The sequence below is a fragment of the Dendrobium catenatum genome, unplaced genomic scaffold (genome assembly GCF_001605985.2).
Source record: "Dendrobium catenatum unplaced genomic scaffold, ASM160598v2 fragScaff_scaffold_1704, whole genome shotgun sequence".
Taxonomy (NCBI): domain Eukaryota; kingdom Viridiplantae; phylum Streptophyta; class Magnoliopsida; order Asparagales; family Orchidaceae; genus Dendrobium; species Dendrobium catenatum.
In genome coordinates, this window is record NW_021320166.1 from 150,230 (window position 1) to 162,465 (window position 12,236).

The following is a 12,236-nucleotide window of genomic DNA, read 5'->3' on the forward strand; positions in this document are numbered from 1 at the left end:
AATACAGGCGCGGTGATCAGTTGGACCTTTGATTGAGTAACATCTCTTTTTTTGATTGACCTCCTCCTTGTAGGAGGTCAAATTTCAGTTGCAATTCTACTTTGTTTTGTTAAATTATTTCATTGTAATTCGACATAAAATAAACGGAATCACGCTCTATAGGATTTGAACCTATGACATTGGGTTTTGGACACCCGTGTTCTACCGAACTGAACTAAGAGCACTTTCTTATATCATATCCTATAATAGTAGATACGATTGTAAAGAAAAGTATTTTTTTACCTCGGTGGATTCTTGTGTACATATAGTATGTAAAAATGAAAGATTATGTCCAAAAATTCCTGATCTTACTCAATGAATCCCTCGTAACTGTCCATAGGAGAAAGAATAGGTAGGGATGACAGGATTTGAACCCGTGACATTTTGTACCCAAAACAAACACGCTACCAAACTGCGCTACATCCCTTTTAAAAATTGTTGTACAATATCATTGTATAAAATCCATGTCTTGTTTTCCACACATCCTTCTTTTTTTCTCTTATAGGTAGAGAATGTTCTTGTCATCTTTTTTAGGGGGCGGTAAAATTGAATATGTTTACATATGCATTTTAGTTAGTAATTCTTAATTATGATTTCATTTCAAGCAAAAATAAATGATCTTGAACTAAAAGATTGGGTTATCTATGATCTATTTATTAGAATATCGAACTAGAACTATATATGTATTACAATATACAATACACATAAATAATTAAAATAAATAATAAAAAAAATAAAAGAAGGAGGAGGATTTTCAATGTGAGATATCAAAATATATCTCTCAACGGCACCTGTGCTAACCACACTATGGTTTGGGTCTTTAGTAGGTCTATAGATAGAAATTAATCATTTATTTCTGGAAGCCTTGTCATTCCCTTTTTTTTAATCCTGTTTTAATCCTGATTGAATTCTCGTATTGATCTATGAAGAAATGAAGAATATTTGAGATACAATTCTACGTAACATGTCTCTAATTTTACTCCCTTTTTCTTTCCTATCCTAAAAAGAAAATAAAGAGAAAGAGTGTATCGAACTTCAGTCAAAATATAGTGAATCTACGATAGAATTTGGGAGAAAAGAAATGAAAATGTGGATCCAATCGTTTAAGGGCGGTTACACAAAATTTTAATATAGAAAGAAGAAAAGACTGAGATTAGGTTGAATATGACTGAGATTAGGTTAACAATGAATGTGTAATAATTCATAGTTAGAAAAAATTTTATTAATTAATTATTACGATATTCTTAATATTCTTCTATTAATGAATATGACTATCTTTCTTTATAGTTATAGTAATTAATAGTGATTATCTTTTCTATTTATAGTACTTCGAAGTCATTCGAATTCTAAGAATTCGAAAAAGGAAAGATTTACTAATTCTATTTCTAGTTAGTAACATTTATTAATATAGATATAGAATATAGATTCTTTTTTTATTTTCTTTTTATTTGGTTTGGGTTAAAAATAAAATGAAGAGAGTTCTAAAGTGAAGTCGATCCAAAATGAAAAGGAGGTTCATGGCCAAGGGTAAAGATATCAGAATTATAGTGACTTTGGAATGTCCCTGTTGTGTTCGAAAGGGTGTCAATAAAAAATCGCCGGGCATTTCTAGATATATTACTCAAAAGAATCGACACAATACACCAATCGATTATAATTTCAAAAATTTTGTGGCTATTGTCAAAAGTATATGATTCATGGGGAAATAAAGAAATAGATGGAACGGAATGCGTGTGTGATCTTTTCAAGTAGCGAGAAGAGTAAGAACTTTACATCTTAACATTAACATATATAATACAAGCCAAATCCTATTTTGGCCGAATCTTAAATGAATAAGAAAAAAATAGAATTCTTTTTTCTAGATCCTTTTATATATAAGGAATAAACAAACAAGGAATATGCAAACCATGGATAAATCCAAACAACATTTTCGTAAATCCAAACGATCTTTTCGTAGGCGTTTTCCCCCAATTTGATTGGTGATCAAATCAATTATAGAAACATGAGTTTAATTAGTCAATTTTTTAGTGAAAAAGGAAAAATATTATCTAGACGGATGAATAGGTTGACCTTGAAACAACAACGATTAATTACTATTGCTATAAAACAAGCTCGTATTTTATCTCCGTTACCTACTAGTCCCAGAACCAAAAATAAATAGAGATACTCCTCAAAACTCCAATAGGAAATCAAGCTCATATGAATGTTTTGCTCGAAAAAAAAATAGAATCCAGATTTGATTCTTGTATTCTAAAAAAGGAAAAATGGGAAAGAAATCTTTTTTTCTTGAAAGATGTTCGTTTACTCCTACTACTCAAATCTTAATTTCTTTTTCTTCTATCTTCCCGGAGTCCATTCTCCTCGAAATCCTATTTCAATCATTCTTGTTTCCTGTATAATAGATTCTATTAAGATTCTTTTATTCCTTTATTTTATTTGATTTGTATTTGATTTTTGATTGATGATTTTATTTGAAATGATATCAAAACAATTCTTATTTGATAGGGCTATTTGCGCAAGTATTTTACGATTCAGAAGCAATTGTCTCTTGTACAGATTGTGGATGAATAGGCTATAACTATAGAATATTCTATCCTCACGAGTTACCGCATTTATCCGAGTGATCCACAAACGACGAAAATCTCTCTTTTTCCTGCTCCTATCTCGATGAGAGGAAACCAAAGCTCTCATTCTTTGTTGAGTAGTCGTTCGAGTAAGTCTTGAATGAGCCCCTATAAAGGTTGATGCAAATAAACGAATCTTTTTTCGACGTCTTCGAGCTGTATATCCTCGTTTAACTCTGGTCATTGAATCAAATGAAACTTTCTTGAATAACTAATTGATTTCTCTTCTTTCAGTCATCCTTTTCCTCCGGTCGATTAATAACAAAACGGATTCTTCCGATATATAAAATATAAATTCCAATGGCTTTTGCGACTATGACCTTCCCGACCACGATTTTTTCTTTCTTCAAAGTATCTCGCCTGGAAATAATAAATTCGGCTGCTACTAAATAAAAAAGAATAGTGGGTTCCCTCGTTTCTATGGCAACTTCTGAAACGGTGAGGTCCTCTCTATACACCGGAGCCTCTTCTTTCATTTCATCAAATTTTATTGTGAACTTGTATAGTTCACACTCTTTGGCTCTACCCATCCATTTTTCAATTCTAATTAGAAAGTAATAGTCCTTTTCACAAAAAAGCTATCCATACAGTGACGGCATTTAATTCTGAAAGTTGGCTATGTAGCTGACCCTGTTAGTCCGTTTTTTCAAGAATAGGAATAGGAGCATAACCTTTTTCCTCCGCTTAATGGATAACTATTTGTTACCAATGGAGAATTCCTTCTCATCTCAAATGGAGTGATTGGATTTGCACCAATAGAAACCATAAATTCATAACATAATTAGGTAGATGATAGATCTTCATTTTTATATATTTATATAATAGTCAATTAGATAGCCGTCTTCCACTCTATCTATCCTAATTCATCGGAAGTGGTCTTTGATACTGGCAAAATTTTTTGCATTTCTTCAAACTTATGATCTGAACTGAACGAGTCGCACATACACCCTAGTACATGTTCCTCGACGCTGAGGACATCCTCAAAGAGTGGGAGATTTCATGACATTTCTTATTGGCTGTCTTGCGTTTCTAATAAGTTGTTTAATGGTTGGCATGGCATGTCTATAGAATCTCATTCTAGATAGAATAGAGCGGGTTGGCTTAGATTGATCTTAACTAGATGGTTGATGATTATGAATGATTTCTATTCACACGAAAATTTCAAATTTTGAAACAGAATTCATATATTTATACAGAATCCTACGTATTTTAATTTTCGACCGCTACAAGATCAACAATGCCATGAGCTTGGGCTTCTGTTGCTGACATAAAAACATCCCTTTCCATATCTTCGGATATAACCCATAAAGGGTTGCCCGTTCTTTGTACATAAACTTTTGTGCGCGAAGTTTCAATAGTTCTTCTGCTTCCAGGATAAATTCCCCTGCTTGTGCCTCGTAAAAAGAACTAGCAGGTTGGTGAATCATAACCTTGATAATATTGATATAACATCATGAACGATTCTTCTATCTATATATCGCACGATTGGGTTAAAGTAAGGGGGAATCAAAATAACAATAAAAAATAGAATTAAACAACCGTACGGGCATCTTTTGTACATTGCATACGGCTCTGCAATGGAATTTCTTCTTTTCGATAGAATTGATTCTATCAAAAAGAAGATCAAAAAGAAGAAATAGAACCCAACTGATCCAAATCGTTAAACGATCCATTTACCACCCTTCCTTTCGTAGTAGGAAAAAAGATACTATGATGGTTCTGTTGCTTTATATATTTATCTCGTCTGTGGTTTGTTTAGCAATCCCAAAGTTTCTTTTTGATACGATCCAAGAAGGAGAAAATGATTTTTTTTCCATTTTTTTACTCTTTCTCTCATAACATAAAAAGAAGAAAGATACTTCTTGTGTGGAAGAATAATGGTTTGTGACACTGAAATTGACTCTTTCTTGACACATAAATCAATTTGGGAATAACTTTTCTTTCATACTACTATCTCGATACAAAATCTCATGTTAGAAAAAAAAAACAATAATGGTTTATTCATATCGAACTCGAAGTGCCATGCTATTATTACTTATTATTTATTTGATTCATATTCGAAGGCATAGTATTCTTTTTTTTTTCTCAAAGAAAAAAACTCATTGGCGCCAAGCGTGAGGGAATGCTAGACGTTTGGTAATTTCTCCTCCGACCAGAATGAAAGATCCCATTAAAGCGGCTAATCTGATACATATTGTATGTACATCAGGTGACACAAATTGCATAGTATCATAAATGGCTATTCCTGGTATTACCCATCCGCCTGGAGAATTTATAAACAAATAAAGATCCCTAGTATCATCTTCTATGCTGAGATATACCATGAGACCAACAAGTTGATTCGAGATCTCACTATCAACCTCTTGGCCTAAAAAAAGTAATCTTTCTCGATGAAGTCGGTTGATTAGGGCAAAATTGTATCCCTGAGGAACCGTACGTGCACCTTTGGATGTATACGGTTCGAAAGACTTGCGAAAAAAAGAATCAATGTGTCGATTCCAGTCCTATCTCTTTTTCCTTTTTTTACATTCTAGAATGGGAAGGAGGGCAAAACTCATGTAAAAAAGAAAAAAAAAACTTATTTAACTAAATTCTCATTGATGTATTGTTTCATCAAAATTCAAATAACGATGTAATTTTCTTGTTCCTGAATGGGCCCTTTCAATTCTTTTAGGTTCTTGTTCTACTCCGGGGGAAGATTTTCCCGAATTCCATTTACGCATATAGGTCAAATGATTCCAGTGCCACTTCTTTTTTTTTTTCAATTGTTTGATACCTTTCCCCAAAATATTCGATGTATTCATCATACTACTCCATTGGTAGGCAGTTTTATAGAGTCCCTATAGTAAGTATAAGAATAGTCTATGATAAAAGCGGTAATCATGTAATCATCATCTATTCTACATAATATATTATATTATTAGATTCTATTATAGTTCTATTTATAGTAAGTTCTATTATATTCTATTTCATTACTAATGAAGTTCAGAATTTATTAAGAATTTAATTCAATTTATATTTTCTTTTTTATATTCTTTATTAATATTTATTATTTATATTACTACATTTACATACATTTACACTCCCATTATATTACTTTTACTTACTTTTACTCTTACCATTTCCAATTTGGTATTCTCTGAATGGAGCTTGGATACTCTATTTTATCAGTCCAAGTAAACCATCAATTATTTGAATTGATAATATTGATCCCCAATAGAAATTATTGTGCTTCACGCTCAGAATTATTGATGATTCAATCAATACAATATTGAATATATCTTTATTGGATTGGGCGAAATAGAGAATACTCGATCGGGGGAGATAACAGGGAAATACCATATGACCCATATATTTGACAAGTCGCACTATACATCAACCCAAGCTGCATCTTCCTCTCTAGGACTCCAAAAAGGTACTTTTGGAACACCAATGGGCATTAAGATAAATAAAAAAATGAAGTAAGCCTGATGTCCAAGATGATAATTAAAAAATAAAACTTCCTAAATAGATATGGCGACTGATTCTTTCTGATTTGAGCATATCATCTCGGCCAATACAAAAATTGTCCAGGACGATAAGCTTAATGATGGATGCCTTAACTAGTATGCCATAATTAGGGTTTCTATTTTGAACATATCGTCTGGGATGATCCTAGGATGATTTTAGGATCATCCCTGATGATATTAGCAAAAACAAAAAATTCTAAGTCAGACAAAAAAAAATCACCCAAGTGTGTGTGCAGGGTTACTTAGCATCAAGCACCACAAAGATTGTAATTGACTCAAGAAAGGGAAAAATACATTACAAACTGCCTTAGACCTAATCTACCCAATCTTGAGCTAGCTTGAGTTTCACTTGATCAAGTTGACCTAAAATGTTAGTGGGCAAGGAAGTCGTAGAAAAAAATATGAATGTTTGATATCATCAAAAATCTTAATTCATAAAACCAGATTTGTAACAGAGTGTTATATAGATGACATCGTCATCAAGAGTATCAACCATAAAGGTAATTTAAATGACTTAAGGATTATATTTGAGAGTGTTAAAAAGTTTGATTTCAAGATGAATCCTCTCAAATGTGCCTTCGGGGTCTCCTCTAATAAATTCCTTGGAGACGTTATTTGATATCAAGGAATTAAGTTGGACCCCAATAAAATCAAAGCAATTATGGAAATGCCACCACTAAAGAACCTTTATCAACTTTACTCCTTACAAGGGAAAATGGCTTTCAGTCATTTATTCATATCAAATCCATTAGGTAGGTGCAATCCATTTTCAATGCTAATGAAGATAAATATCCACTTCAAATGGGATGCATAATGCCAGGAAGTATTTAATAATATTAAATATGTCAATTCTTATGGCATCAATTTTGGGGAAGCCTCTTATACTGTATACCATGGCTCTAGAAGAGCCCCTTAGAGTATTATTGGCTCAGTACAATGAAAGGGTAAAGAGAATGTACTTTACTATATTAATCAGAGGTTTATTGGAGCAAAAATATAATATTCTCTAATTTAAAAATATTATCTGGTGTTGATTTTCATAGTCCAAAAACTCTGCCATTACATTTTGTCTCATAAGATTATGTTGATATCAAAGATCACTCCGCTAAAGTTCTTGATGAAATGACTAGCATTGATATGTCATTTAGCTAGGTGGGTAGAAATACTATTGTAGTTTTATTTCATATATATGCCATAAAAGGTGGAGAAAGGATAAGTATTAGAAGATTTTCTTGCCGCATATCCTATCACGATAGATTTCCGACTCAAGATGATTTGTCTAACGAGCATATCATGTAGGTCGAGGAGAATGAAAAGCTACCATTTTGAGAGATGTAATTTGATGTGGCACCATCGATTTAACTTGTTTGATCTCCAAATATTATAAGAGCAAGAGCCAACACCAGTCTCATTTTTATATCTCCTTAGCATAATGAGATTTTTTGTTCAATCTAACTGAGCCTCAAACCAATAATGAAGCTATGTAAGAAGCTCTAATAAAAGGATTAGAGATTACAATCAATGTTAGAATCACAAATGTCCAAATCTTTGGTCTTAGAGCCACTTGAATTGGCCCACTACCACAAGCAAACTCTCGAGCTTCTGAAATATCTGTCAAATGTTAGGATAGCTCAAGTTCCTTAAGGACAAAACAATATAATATATTGTCTAGCTAAATTAGCCAAGGATGTGGCAAATATACATGAACAATAACCCATACTAATTAGAGTTTACATCTGTCAGTTCCTAGAGCCAGCAATCTTATAATTGTCGCAGGAAGAGGGAATGCCATATTCAAGCCAATACGATACAACCCCGGTTGATCCTCAACCTCCCCAATAGATCATTATTAAAAATAAATAAGAAAACATCATATAGTTAAGAGATGTAAAACCATTATATATTAAGAGTAATGGTTACATTGCTCATATATTGAGAAAGGAGATGATTGGAGACAACCATTCATCGAATATTTTAAAGAAAATACACTCCCAGGAGACAAATCTCTAACCAAACAAATACCAAAGAGGGTGTTATGGTATGCATTTATCAATGACATGCTATACCGATGAGCTTTTATCAAATCTGGCTGAGATACCTAGGGATTAGGGAAGCTGATAGAGTGGTAACTAAAGTTTATGAAGGGCTTTGTGGTGTACATCAGTCAAGTCCCAAGATGGATGCTAAAATCAAAATGATAGATTACTATTAACTGGCAATGGTAAGAGATTGTATTAACCATGCTAAGAGGTGTAATGAGTGTCAGATATACGGTGATATTATACATCAACCACTAAATCCACTACACCTAACAATAGTATCCTGGCCATTTGAATGTTGGAGCACATATATAATCGGACCGACAAATCTGTCATCATCAGTTAGACAACACTTCATCTTGGTAGTAACTGATTACTTTTGTATATGGGCAGAAGCGACTCCGTTCAAAGAAGTTACATTTAAGCATGTGATCAACTTCTTTACCCAAAATGTTGTCTACAAATTTGATGTACCATGCCAAAAAATTTCAGACAATTCAACCTCATTCAAGAGTACAAAATTTACAATTTTATTGATCTATATAAAATTGATTGATGGTACTCATCAATATATAATCCAAGAGTAAATGGCTTGGCATAGGCCTTTAATAAGATGTTGGTGAAACTGTTGAAGAAGAACCTTACAAAGAAAAAAAAGAATGACATACTAAAATGTCAAAGGCATTATGGACATATCATACTACTTATAAGACGCCAACCAAAGCTACTCCTTATGTATTGGTATTTGGAGTTGAAGTAGTGTTTCTATTAGAGATTAAACTACTATTACTCTAAGTGACAATTCAGTAGGATCTAACTCAGGAGCAAATGCTCATCTAAGAATGGAAAAGTTCAAAGAACTCAACGAAATCAAACTACAAGCTCAAGAAAACTTGGAAATTTATCAAGCAAGAATGGAAAAATCATTCAATCAGATGGTGCATCATCGAGCATTTCAAGAAGGGGAATTGGTCTTGGTGTTGAGAAGACCAATCATCCCACTCTAAAAAAATTAGAAATAAGTTCATATCCAATTGGAAAGGTCCCTTCATCATTGAGAATGTATACCAAGGAGAAGTTTATCAATTGATAGATCTAGATGGTCAGAGGCATATGCCATCGATCAATGGCTGACATTTAAATAAGTATTAAGTATAAAGTTTCTAGGAAATATACTATGCTTAATGTGTTATATATTTCATACACATGTATCTGCATATATATCTCATATTTTAAAATTCTCTTGAGTTATAAGAATACATCTCAAAAATCCCCCATAAGACTTGGGGTAATTTAAATATTTTTTTTGGTTGACATCACGTTTAGTGCTGAAATCTCCAAATAAATATTTAAAATCTCATAATATAGTGCCTATTCAAAATTCTCTTATAAGGCGGGGGCATTTTAAATATTTATTTGGATTTACATTATGCTACAAACAGAGATATCAAAATAAATATTTAAAATATCAAAATTTCAAATTTATTCCATTTTAAAATCTCTTTGTGAGATAGGAGCATTTTAAATATTTATTCGATCAACATCGTGCTATGCTCTGAAATCCCCAACTAAATATTTAAATCTAAAAATTCCAAATTTATTCTAAAATGTCCCTGTGATATTGGGGCATCTTAAATATTTATTTAGGTCGGCATCACATTGCATGCTGAGATCCCTGAATAAATATTTAAAATCATCAACATGAATATTCCTTCAAGATAGAAGGATACAACGACTTCTTTTTCAAAGTATATGCATGTGATCTTCCCAAAGTTTGGGACACCACCTTTGCCAACATATTATGATTTAATTATCAGGAAAGAGATTTTTGTGACTACACACTCTAATTAATTGAGCTGAAATAAGTTGAAGTCTTTTAACATGCTGAAGCTTAAAGTTTGAATGGGTATAAGAGGCCTGATCTAATAAGCCCAAATTTGGCTGGATCACTGCAAGCTCTGTTTACTGTACATGCCATAAGAAATATTATAGTAGTGAAATCCCCACTTCATTAACCCATTAGTATGGACTATAAAAAGTACAATGAATAGTTTGACTCAATAAGTTCAAGTGATTGTAGTCTACCAATTTTTTTTAATTTATCATAGAAAGAATATTCTTGTAAAAAGGAGGAGTTATGAGCAACTACCGAAGGTGTGTAGGAACTAAATATTTTACCATAAAGGAAGACTTAAAATCTCCCAACTTCAGTAGATTCAATATGGAGAAGCACATTTCTCTTAGCTTAAATCTGAAGCCTGATGGATTTAAAAGGGTGAATCCAATAAACCTAAATATGGTCAGATCGCTAGTGATTACATTACTCAATGCACCATAAGAAAGGCCGCAGAAGAGGAACCTCCATTTCAGCAACCAAAGGATGAAGATCTACAAATTCTTTAAAAAAAAAAACAAAGAGCTATGAAATTCTAGCTCACCTAATCTGATGAACTCAAGTGACTTGGCTTAAAGTATCCTCAACTGGTTAAGGTTATAGATGCTACCTATATTAAGTATTATTAAATAAATTTGAAACCTACAAACTCTTTAACAAGTCTATTAAAGCATAAAAAAAAGGTTCAAAGAAAATATCTTAAAGTTTGTATAAATCCTAATGTTGAACTAAGAGGATTTCATCATCAACAAGTCTGTCATGCACAAAGCTCTAAACTGATGCCTTCTCGCCACCAATCTAATATGAACCTAAATGGTTTAGGTCACTAGCATATACTCCTTCATCAAGCCAGTAAAGCAAAAAATATAGGGTCAAATGTACATAAATCCCCTAACAAGTTAGAATTAAAAAACATATAATCCTTCAACTATGACTGCAGCACTAATCATAAGGTAGAAGGAATCAAAATCTCAGGACTCAAGGTAAAGCTACAAAAAGAAGAACCCTAGAAGACACTACAGGAAAACCAACATTTACCGGTGGTATTTTTCAGCGATTTTGTAAATTTCTGGCGGCTTTTCAACGGTAAATTTGCCACCAGTAAAACACGCATAGGAAAAATATTTTTGACGGTACTTTTTGACGAAAAATATTTTCAGTAGTTTTTCAACATAAAGAAGCTACTGGAAAATATCAAAAATTATTTTAAAAAATAACTAGCCATTGCCTAGCCACCCCCGCCTAAAGTTATTAAATTAATAATTAATTAAAATAAATTAATAATTAATTAAAATAAATTAATAATTAATTAAAATAAATTAATAATTAATTAAAATTAACTAAGAATTATTATTTAATTAAAGTCGCTAGAAAAATTAATCAAATTTAAAAATTATATTAAGAAAAGTTATTGGAAACTCTGCCAGAAAGTCATAGGTAAGCCGCCGTAAAGCCGCTGGTAAGCTGCCAGAAACAAAGCCTCTGGAAAGCCACCATAAAACCACAGATAATTTTTCTAAAAATTTAGGCCATCAGAAAGCCGTTGGAAAGACGCCAAAAAATGATCCTTCAGTAAGCCACCAAAAAATCTTCTGGTAATTAATGGTTTTCATGTAGTGAGATATCTATAAGTGTACCTAAAGACTGGGGGCATTTTAAATATTTATTTAGATCAACATTGCACCGTGTGCTGAGATCTCCAAATAAATATTTAAATTTTCATGCCAAATTGCATCTAAAAGAGGGAAGAATGGAAGATCTTCCATAAACTAAATGTGCCATCAACAAAAAGTATAACTTGAGCTATATACAAACTATACTGGAGACAGCAAAGCCCCACTTGCTGATGAATCTACAAAGTTTGGATAAATTTTGAAAGATACAATTGATTATACATAAGAAATAACATATGTCCATATGATCGTGACAAAGTATAATGTTAAGTATATACAAAAAGGTTTCAAACTAGAGTGATAACGATGTCAAAAGTGAACAAATAGGTGACAATATTATCTACTATTATCAATCTAAAAAGTAACACTCAAGGGATTTAAGTATGAAGTGTTGTGTTATTATCCTATGGATCTCTACTTGACTAGAGCCAACATGTCAATCATGTTATTTTATTAAA

The 12,236-nt window shown here is 32.3% G+C and overlaps 1 non-coding gene across 1 annotated transcript; it reads right to left on the reverse strand.

Moving 5' to 3' along the window:
- Nucleotides 1-392: 392 nt before the first annotated feature.
- Nucleotides 393-466, reverse strand: TRNAP-UGG. Its single transcript has one exon. It is a non-coding gene; the product is annotated as a tRNA-Pro (tRNA).
- Nucleotides 467-12,236: the final 11,770 nt, after the last annotated feature.